The following is an 11,184-nucleotide window of genomic DNA, read 5'->3' as shown; positions in this document are numbered from 1 at the left end:
GCCCCGGGCCGCGCGCGCCGGCGGCCGTGCGCGCGGGGGCGGTGCCAGTGCCTCACCTCGCGCGCCCCGCCCCTCCCCGCGCGCTCCTGGGGCGGGCAGCGGAGCGCGCGCCGCCGGTACCGCCGCCGCAGGTGAGCCGGGGGCGCGCGGGCCGGGCCGGGCCGGGCCGTAGCCGTGGCTGCGGCGGCTGGGACCGGGGGAGACGCGGGGAGCTGGCCCCGCCCGCGCCGGGGGTGCGCTCCGGTGTGAGGAAGCTGCCGTGCGGGTGGGGGCTTCCGGCGGCTCCGCGCCGGCCGCTCTGCGCCGCCCGGGGATTGGTGTCGGGGTGCGGCTGCCGCCCCGCCGCCCCCGGCCGACGGTGTGCGCCTGCCGGCCCCACCCTGGGGTGTGCGGACGCGCGGGTGGCGCCCCGAGCCTCTTGCGGGGGCCCGGCGGCCGCTTCCTGAAGGTTACGGGCGTCGACCTTGGCGACCTCCGGCCGCAGCCCGCCCGAGCGCGGGGAGCAGCGGGGAGGGGGCGGCGGGGCCGCGGCGGGGTTCCGCCGCCTGTTGCGGTGCGGCTCCCCGGGGCTGCGGGGCGCTGGCGGGCGCCGCCCGTACCTGCGGAGGGCTGGGCGCGGCAATGGCGGTACCCCAAACAAAGGGGCCGCGCCCCGGGCCGGCGGGGAAGGGGTTGGGGCGCTCATCCACCGGCCTGGCGGGACCAAGCGCCGGCTGCGGCGGGGGCTCCTGCCCCGGCCGGGTGCCGGAGACACTGCGTGTATGTGGGCACTGCAGTTCTAGGGTGAGTAAGAGCAGGGTTTCTGTAAAATTTAATTGCTGGCCGCTTTTGTGTGCTGGGCTTTTCTGTAGTTGCTGGTAACAAGCTTATGTTCAGTTGTAACACAAGGGCTAAGTATGAAGTATGCTATGAAGTTCCCCAAATAAAAGAGCGTTTCGATGCTCACCTATTTGGTTAGGTAAGCGATTCGATGTTTGGTTTTGGGTTTCTTTTAAATGGAAGTTAATAGCTTCAGCTGCTTTCCCCTTAATTCAGTCTTTGAAATGAAAATGTTGAGTGAGCCATACCTATCCCAAGAGTCACCTGGAGAGCGATCTGTGTGTTTGTTTTGTAGCATCCCCAAACTGTCCTGGCAGAAAGATTGCCAAAATGTTTATTTTCAGACTCAGAATGTCTCTGATGTTTTGTTTCATGCTGGCATTTCCAATTCTTATTAGAAAGAGACTTGCATTCTGCACTGCAAAACATTACACTTCTTCAGGTGTAAGCGATATGTTTCTCTGCTGGCATTTCAGTGTCTGGAGATAGCTTTATGTTCAGACTCTCCATGACCTATCAGTTGGTCTTTATCTTTTCCACTGAAAGTTAAACTGAAAAGAGAGGAGCTCCTGAAAGAAGGTCTGCCTAGACTGGCAGAAGATGCTGCTACTCTGTTAGTTTTCAGGAGAATTAATAATGATTATAACTCGATTCTTAATTAAAAGTCCCCTACTTTTCAACTGAATCATTAATCTAATAGCATGTACCTCAACATTTAAGTTCTGGGAAACTGTGAGCATTCTTAATAGAATGAAGAACAGCTGTTCAGTATGTCAATTTCTGATGTAGATTTAAATCCTTCAGCCTGTGCATGCGTGACAGTTTGTCAAACTTTTTTTTTTTGAAGCCTCCAAATGGTAGAAATTTTAGGGATTGATAGTGCTAGTCATGTTTACCCTTTATGCTTTTCTGTAGAAATAGAAGAATGTGATGTACTGTTGCACGAAAAAGATCAAAATCAGCCTTCAGTCCACTGCATGAGAGGTCAGCTGTGAGGTTAAATAAACCGTGATGCTGAATAGTGAATGTACTCCTTCACTATGGCAAATTCCTTGATCTCATTCTTCACTTTTTAGTGCACTTCTGAATTTGAGGAAGGGAAAGATTACAAACATTTTAAGGTGGAGTATTTTGAGTTGTATGTTGTTTGACAGTGTTGAAAAAATGTCTCTTTTTTTTTTACCTTAAGGAGAGAATCTTTAGCCCTGAAAGAAAACTGGAATCTCTCCTAACTGTGCATTTGTTGTAATCTGTGTCACCTGTGGTCATACACTCTTCAGATAAATAAACCGTAGAAATAGCAGGCAGCTGGGGAGGAGGGATGGGAGTGGAGAAGCAAGGCAGGAACAAATGTGGCTGTGAGGATAAGGCAGTGCTGGATAAATGCAACCAGGAGGAGCTCAAGACTGTTAAATAAGTGTGGTTGGAGACCTTGCAGTGGTCCATGTGTCTTCAGTATTCAGACTGACTTCCAGCTTCCATAAGAAGAATTATGTTCTTAACCTCAGTTACTAAGTCACATACTGACATCCCTGTGTCTACTTTTTCTAAGAGATTACCCTGAAACAGAGATATTCCATCTAAGAAGTGGTTTTGTGCCTGTTAAATTTCAAGTGTATCTGACTTGGAAGAAGATAATTGCTGAGGCAAAAGATGTTGCTGTCTTAGAAACTAATATATGGCAGTCTCCGATATCAAAGAATACTGTATGTACAGTGTCTTACATAAAAAGTTGTTTAGGCACTGTGTTTCAGCCAACTGACAACAGCATTATTTTTGTTGTAGTTTTACAACTGAAGAAGAAATAAGTATATGAGAAAAATCTTTTAACTTTGTGTTTAGATTTGGTTGCTTTGCCAGCCTAGCAAGTGCTAGAGGATATAGTGAACCTGGGAATCAGTGGCTGATCACATGTGTTCTAGACAGGGAACTCCCCACCCCCTTGAGTGTGCTTACAGCCAGCTTCCAGTAAACTTCTAATGGCTCCAAGCTATTGAAATTACTTTGCATCTAAATTGAAATCTATTTTATGTGGACAATGTAGTTTGGTAGGCCAGTGACAGCATTCTTGTGAACACATTGAAGCCTGCCTGCTTCACACAGACAATTACAGAACAACTGTTTTAAGCCTCCTTTCTACCTTAAAAAGAATTTATGTGAGGAACCAAGTAAATAGAACAGTTGGTATTACTGTATGCCCACTAAATGTTCTGCAAAATATTTTACATTTTATAAATTGCTAAGTGGGGAAGAAGTTGTTATATTTTATTAGTTTCTTGCGGTACTTAGAGTCAGCTCTCAGGGTAGTTATAAAAAGTTATTTTTAAGTCTTACTGTCTGCAGAATCTGAAATCAGTACAGTCCTTGTGGATGTAAAGAACTTAGAGTCACTTTATAGCAAATGTGCCTTGCAGACCAGGGTGTTATTAAATCCTGTTTTGCTACTCATCCTGTTTTCTTAACTATTGTGAGTCAGAGTAAGCACCTAAAGCCCAAGGATTTATCACTGGTTACAGCTGCTTTGTTGAATCTCTTTGGTAGTTGTGCAATGCATAAGCATCAGGTTAGGCTTGTACTCTGGAGCCTTGCAAACCCTTTAAAGCAGAAAAAAAATTCTGAAATTCCCACAGAAAAAAACAGTAATGGATTGAAGGGTAGGAAAAGGTTGGAAAGAAATACAGTACAAATTAAGGAATACTGCCTTAGAATGACCCAATGAGAGAATTCATTGCCTTTGCCGAGAGATGGGCTTAGTCTTTGCTAGTCGTATTTTGTTTAGCATTTGGTTTGTGTCCATCAAATTTTCAGTGCCTTTGGGATGATAGATCGGTAACACTTGAGTAGTCCAGGCTGTGCACAGAGGGGCAATAATGGAGAAAGGTGTGCTGAAGTTGTTGGAAGACATAGGCAGTTACTATAGAGAATTCAAAGTAAGCTATGCCATAATCAGTTTGTAACGGAGAGGAGTGAAGAATGCAAAGAGGATAGAATGGACAAGAGATGTAGAGTTGGTTGCATAGTGACTCCACACTCGTTACTTTAGTGGAACTGATGATGCATATTTTGGGATTTTGGCTCCTTAGCTGAAGTAATTATAATGTACATTGAATTCCTACCAGTAAAGTTCATTTAATGCATTGTATTTTTCTGTATAGCAGTTAGTTTACTACATCATCTCGTGAAAGAGTGTGGGAATATCTGGTGCAATGGTCCACAAGGTTTCATTAAAAATTGGCATGTAAATATACTGTATGTCCAAACAAGTATTTCTGCAAATTATGGAAAATACTATTTATGAAGGAGCTTTGCACCTGTGCTTAGTAGGTGCGTGGTAGGGATCAGCCATGCGTTCAGGCCTTGGTACCTGTTTCATTTTACTCTCCGAAATACTAACAATGGCCGTCTGTGATACTGATAGACTTGATCTTCAACTCTGATCCTTGTCTCCAGGAGTCTGAGAATGCTCTACATATGGCACCCACATGCAGACAGGCAGAAATGTTTCTGTCAACATTAAATAGATGGCAGTAAACATGGAAGTCTTCAAAAAATTAAACATCTGTGAAGAAAGTAAAAAGCCAACTGCGTGGTAGTCCTTCTCTTTGCTAGTACTCCTATTCAAGCCTGTCAGACAGTGCAGAGTAAAGAAAGTCTGTCATTTCTGGGCCGTAGCAGTGTAGTCCTGTTTGTATAGCTGTGGTGTCTCCTGACAACACTTTTAATATGGAAGTGGTTAATACCAGCAACACTTTCCCCAGTGGGATTTATTTCAGACCTTAAAATTAAAGAAATTATCCAGACAGAAAAGCAGTGTTAATATGACAGACTTCTGCAGGCATGCTGTGTCAGTCACAAAACCCACACTTATGGGTGAGGTCACCTAATGGAAGATATTTGAGTAGATGGACCCAAAGGTCCTACCCAAAGCAAGGCTAATAGTAGCTCATCCTTAACCATCTGTCACTGTTACCCATGGACATCAAAGTAAGCAAAATCAGATACTGAATCCAAGTGACTATGGTGTGGAAGAGCTATTTTGGGATGACACCACTAAATCGCAAAGTTCTTGCACACTTAAACACCTAATTTAATTCAACCTGTGTAGTGTAACATGCAAATAAGCTTCATTCCAATCCTCAGAACAGTTGTATTTTAAGAAATAACATTGCGCACTCTTAAAAACTGATTTTTGCAAGGTCAAAATTTATATTGTCCAAATTAAGAATCCATTGCAATACTTCAGTGACTGGTCCCCTAGGGTCATGACTGGTAGCTCAGTACATCATATGACAACTTCAGTTCTCTGGCTTTTAATAGGCTTACATTTTTGAAGTTGTCACTGATTTGAAAATTAATGTGAAATTTGTTTTACATTGATGTAGTTCATATATTGAAGTCAATGATACAGCACAGGCCTGTATGGGTATGATTTGTTAAAGCATCTTTCTTTACTGGTCCAGACTCTGTATTTTTTGTCTGCTGCTGATCAGAAATGATGGTTTTGAGGTTCCATTTCACTCATATTCACTGGAAGTAAAGTATAAAATAAAACAGGAAAACAACCTAAAAAGAAAACACGGCACTCTGGACTCCTTCTCTATACAGTCCAGTGTTGCCATTTAGAATTTAAGGAGCAGATGCATTAGACTAAATATCAGAAACTGCTTTCAGTTCAGCAAGTTTGCCATGTAAAATATTATTAAATGGTTAGTATTGGAAGGAAGAAAATAGAGCTACATGTAACTTTCATAATTAATTCCATGTATTCTGCAACATCTCAGAGTACCCCATGGGAAGATACCCACTAACTTGAGATGTGTGAAATGCCAGTACGTGATTGGTTTTTGCTGTTAAATGAAGAACAATAACAAGAACAATAATGAGAAGTTAAGGTACTGATAAAGAACGAGAAAGCTGCTTGTCTGAATTACTAATTTGGTTTGTATCAGAACTCATTTTGATTAAGCGTATAGTGTAACATGAAGGATTGTTTTTAGAAAAAATAACTGAAGAAATATAGATGCATTTGTTTCAGAAATGTTAAAGAGAGTAGACCAAGTGTTTTCCCAGATGCAGCATTCTTTCTGTGAAGGACTTGCCTCAGGTGTGATTTTATAATAATAATTAAGCAGAAGCTGTTGCTGCCATTTGGACTTCCAGGAGTTAAATTCTAAATCGTAATCCAAGATACGCCTCTGTCCTCTTTCTTACATCTTGTTTTGATAATAACTTGGATCTTAAGTCATGATTTCAACTTTTTACCTTTCTGCTTTGAAGGGAAAATACTCACTTTTGACCAATATATATTCCACATCTTAAGTGCTTCTGTGTTTTGTAAAGAAATCCCATTGCAGGCATTGCCAACTAGTTTTTCTTGTGTTGAGAGCGTGAGAGGTTATAATTTTTAGATTAATGGTGTTAAAGAGGCCAGTAGTTGATCCACAAAATATTTTAGGAAAGCTTGCATGCGTACACCCATGCAACTGTCTCACTGTCAATCGCTAATTTTGGACATGTAGTTATTAGTTTACTGATGGGCTTACAATTACAATTACACTTAAAGATTGTATAGCGCAGTTGCTCACAAAAATTCTAGTATTTCTCAGCTCTTCTTTGCCCAAGAACCAGAGTGGGATATGTGAGAAATGTGTGGGTTTGGAATAATTCGGAAACCTTAGGAGGTCTTGATTTTTGAGAAACTTCTTTACTGTTGTGCCTCTTTAATATTTTTCATTGTATCTTAATGAGAAAGTTGTTTCCTTTTAGGTAACTTGGTATGGCACATGTTGAACTTTAGTAGATCATCTTTTTCTAAAAGTTAAGTTAAGCTATACCTGTTGTATTTTCTGTCTTGCGAAGGTTGAACTTTATAGCTCTTGCAGTCAAAGCAGATAGAGGAATGACATAAACTAACAAAAATATTCTCTGCAAGATTTATGAGTTAGAACTGATACCATTTGTAGCATGAAGAGTTTGTGAGCGTTTTCAGACTGGAGTATTTTGAAGAGCATTGCAAAAGCAATCTTAAAATCTAGTGATCTTAAGAATAGTTTGGAAAATGTGAGGAAAACAGCCCATTGTTTGAGAAGTGAAGTTTTATATTGTAATCTTTCTACTAGGTTTTACTATAGTTTTAGGAGAGAATACTTTTTTTACAAATAAGGGACAAAATATTTTACTTGTGCATTTCTAATTGGGTGGTAAAACAAATGGCAAAGTCATAAAATGAATGAAGTAACTTACTTTGCCAAGTCAAATTTCACTAAAGAAATTTGCTGTGGCTGCATGATTCGTTAGAGGAATAAAAGGGAAATTTTTGAAATGCAAAATCCAACATGATCGTATTTTATTAGGTTCCATTTGGCTGGTGTATTGATGCAGTCTGCCTGTGGGGAGAGTACTTGCCTGTATTTGCGAAGAAGAGACGGAGAACTTGGTGGTACCTGCTTCTTGGTGTCTCTTGTTAATGCCCTGCATTCAGTCCTGTGTGCTTACATCATTTGTGCTGTGGCCTTTGATGTAAATGTGCTTGCACCTGCTGAGGCACTTGTTTCTTGCATCCTTTATTGTTAGAAGCCATTTTATTAGCATGAAATGTGAAGGATAATGTATTGTGGTGTTCCTACTCTGCTTTCGTTGAAACTTCATTCAGCTAGGCACTGACTTGTGGAAGAAGGCAGTGCCTGCCTCAAAAATGCTTTATTTGAAAGCTTAGATCTTTTCTGTGTCAAGAATTTCATAGGAGCGTTATTCAAACAAGGCTCCTGTGTTTGCTCTGTCTGTACTAATACTTGAAAGAATTAAAGAGGGTTCATGTGAGTTTTCACCTTAGTACTATATGATTGGCTAACAGGGAAAAATAGTTGTTTTGAGCAGGATAAATTCCCTGAGCTATCAGCATATATCAGATGCCTGCGAAACAACAAAGCTGCTTCAGCCAGGCAGAGCCCTAAACTAGAGAATTCCATAAGACAGGGTGCAGCCTGCCGTGAGCCCGATGACTGTTTTGCTTTGCAGATACCATTTGTTTCTAGATTTCTCTGTCACAAATTAACTTTCCTGCCTACAGAGCAGTGAAACTATTTGGTTGCAGTTTTGGGTTTAGTCAGTGTGGATCTTCAGTGTCATTCTTTCTGGCTGTTAAAATGACTGTACAAATATTTGCTGTTTCTGAAAAATGCACATCTGACATTCTGAGCTTCTAAAGGAAAACTAGGGTTTTTAACAATTGAAAAGATATTTGTGTTAGAGGAAAACCTGTATTTTTTCAAGTATGTCTTTTGGAAGCCACCTTCAGACTTTTCTCAAAGAATTTACTTCATCAGGCCAAGTCAACATGCTTACATTTAAATCTTCCTAAAATTTTTATAGTGAATATTGAAGTGTGAACATACAGGGGCAAAAAGGACACACTAATGTGGTTGAGATTTCTTTTGGAATATGATTGACCAAAAAATCTGCAATTTTGATACTGAATATGCTATGAACACGTTTTGAATGCAGTGCTCTTGAACCGCTTTTAAAAGTGCGCTGCTGAAGCTCATGCTGCAAGCTCTGGCATATAGTGCCTTCAAGGGAACTCTATTCTTGTTGCTTTCTAGAACAGCTGGAAGCAGCACCTCTGTGGAGGTGTCAGTGAAGCCTGGCTTATCAGTCAAAAGTTAACTTCCAGATGTGCTTTCTTGTACTTGAAACACAGGATGAAAATAGCTGTATCTAGTATGTCTTTGGTGACGCTAACTTAAATGTGTTCTTGAAATGCTTCACTGAGTTCTTGGTAGAATAGACTAGTTAAGACCCTGAGCTATTGATTCTGCATTACTAAAATTCATCCTATATGTTGACTCTTACATTTTGGGAGGAGTTGGGGGTGGGAGAGTGTCTTTGTTCCATATCAAATGCACTCCCATGAATGTAATTTGACTTTTGATTATGGGTAACTGATGTGGGAGGCTCTTCCACAGATGTCTCCCTCATCTGTTTCAGCCCTTCATTAGTTTTTCTTATGGTAGAAAATCAGCTGTGGTACCACAGTACCTGTTTTTCTGTCGTCTCTCTGAATCCATGCAAGTCTGTGAATGGCTTTGACAGGCTAGCAGCATGTAATTGTTCAGTATTCTGTCATGTCTGCTGTAACTGTTAAGTCTCTCCTCATGGTCTATAATCTTAAATCAATACAAAACAAATGCTTTCTGTTAATATACTAGATTACAGATCTTCATGTTACGAATTTAATATAAGAGAAGACGTGGCCCTTCCACTTGGTGTCAAAGCACTTCAGCACTGTCAGCCTCAGAAAGCTAAGTTCCCTCAATGGTGAGGATAGACTGAGAGAGGGCATCAGTCACATACTGAACTTGTAGAAGTAGGAACAGTGTTCTAGTCTCTCACATAAATGTGTAATTACCAAAATTATTTCACAGTGTAACTTTAGTCAGTTGAACTATGAAAGCAAGGTTTAACCTTGTGTTAACCTTGGTGGTGGGCTTCAGTTTGCTGCTCTTCCCACTGATCTGTGTTTCAGTCCAGAGAAACCATTGCAAGTATCTAGAATTCTTCTCAGTGTTTTGTAATACCCATCACATAACTTGCAAAAAGTGAGGAATCTTCAACAGGTGCCAGATTATGGTTGAGGAACCCTAGAACACTTGCATTGCTTTGTCACAGTGTTTATAGGCTGGAAGTGCTGTAGTTTTGCTTTCCCCGTGCTCAGCTATGTGTTGTTGTGGGCTGTCTTTGGTACCAGCAGGCTTGTTTAGGTAACTAATCTGTTCAAAAAACAGTATGGGTTAATTTTTGTCTAGAGCAACTTCTTACGTGCTTTGCCACCCAATTGTTGCAAATACCAGTGCTATTGGGAGAAAGGTTATGGGAATATCAGTCAGACTGTTGCAGGTTCAGTTTATACCAGCCTTGCAGACACACACAAGGGTTATGTATCTTGTCAGCTGTTTATGTGGACAGTTGGTGTAGCTGTTCAATTTTCTTTTCAGTACACTACAGCATTCAAAATACTTAAGACCTTGATTTTGTTCTAGACTGTTTCTGTTGTTCAGTTCCTCAGGGTTTTCCCTGACATGGGCTGTTCCATGTGGGTTTCAAGGGATTTCCTTATGGAAGTGTCTCCCCTAAAGTTGTCTTGCAGGATGCCAAAGAGGCCTTTTGCTGAGAAAACACTGAAATGTTGACTTAAAACACATGAAATATACATCTCTTCTCGCTTCAGAAGGTGCTGTCTAGTTCATGGCCATGCCCAGAAGTTGGCACTAAGGCCTTGTGGAGCCTCTGGGAGACAGCTGGCAGTCTGTGAACTTGTTTGCTAGTGTTTTAATGACTTCGTGTTGGAGAGATCTCAATTCTTCTGAGGATGTCTTAAGAGTATAAAGCTGTGGGCATGTGGGAACCACTGTTGTTTATAACAACACAATGTCATTTATGGGATGGATGCACCTGTTGTTACTGGGTGAAGAGTTCACTGGTTGACTTTTCCAGTTTAAGTACCTGGATATTGTTATGATTTGAAGTACCTGTCTCAGGGAGCTGGGACATGTAGATCTTTGCCTGAGGAGATTTGTTTCTGAGAGACAGAACTTAAGTCAGTTTTCTCCCCTTTACTTTTGTTAGTATATGTATAGTCAGTCACTGTAGTAAATTTGTTTTGTGGGTGTGGTGGGCACCAGCACCTTCTAAGGTGCGCCCTAGAAAGCTTTGGAAAGAAGGTTCTTATGAGACCTTGAATGTCATTTAACTGCTTGTTAAACTCATGGGAAGCTCCAAATCCTAATTCCTAGTTAAACATGTTTATGTCAAAGGATTATTTTCAGGACATAGGGAAGTATTGCTGTGAAAGTTACCAATTTGTTATGAGGCTGAGTTTCAGGAGGCCTGTTTCATTATCTAATGAGATTAGTAATTTCTAAAATAGGTTTGAACATTTGGGTTCGTTCTTTTCTTTCTCTAGGCTACTACCTAAAATTTATAGTGAGTATTTGACATTTGAAATACTTGTTCTACTGTAATAAAATACTGATGTTACTTCATGCAGAGTTTGACAGATGTTGTGTATTTAAACTGTAATAAAACACCAGTCAAACTCGATGACACAACAATAATGCTGATCTAACTTTTCAAACTTCCTTATTCTGCAGTTCTTAAAACAGCTGATATCATGTCCCATCCTATGTCTTCACGTATCCTATCAGTTTCTGGGTCATGGGGTGTTTCTGCTGATGTGGTTTGAATGTTGTAATTGGAACAAGATGATGGGGAGGGTTAGATTCTACTTGCCTGGAGTTGCCTCCCTCCTTTTCCAGGAATGCTTTTGTTGCAGAAGTATCTGAATCATTTGTGAGATGTCTTCCAGAT

At 41.3% G+C, this 11,184-nt stretch overlaps 1 protein-coding gene across 3 annotated transcripts in view; it reads left to right on the top strand.

Annotated features, from left to right (window-relative positions):
* Nucleotides 1–11,184, top strand: part of RALA (RAS like proto-oncogene A) — a 30,163-nt gene continuing 18,979 nt past the window's right edge. Inside the window, exon 1 of one of the 3 annotated variants that reach the window (XM_085051593.1) lies at nt 1–131. The gene's annotated coding sequence lies outside the window, so the exon portion shown is untranslated. Of the gene's footprint in view, nt 132–325; nt 784–7,172; nt 7,259–11,184 lie in introns of those variants that run through there. The other 2 variants (XM_085051594.1, XM_085051595.1) reach the window with 2 other exon arrangements.

This window comes from Lichenostomus cassidix, chromosome 2 (assembly GCF_008360975.1).
Source record: "Lichenostomus cassidix isolate B80296 chromosome 2, HeHo_3.0, whole genome shotgun sequence".
Classification (NCBI taxonomy): domain Eukaryota; kingdom Metazoa; phylum Chordata; class Aves; order Passeriformes; family Meliphagidae; genus Lichenostomus; species Lichenostomus cassidix.
The sequence above is the reverse complement of the archived record's forward strand: the minus strand, read 5'-3'. Positions and strand labels throughout refer to the sequence as shown.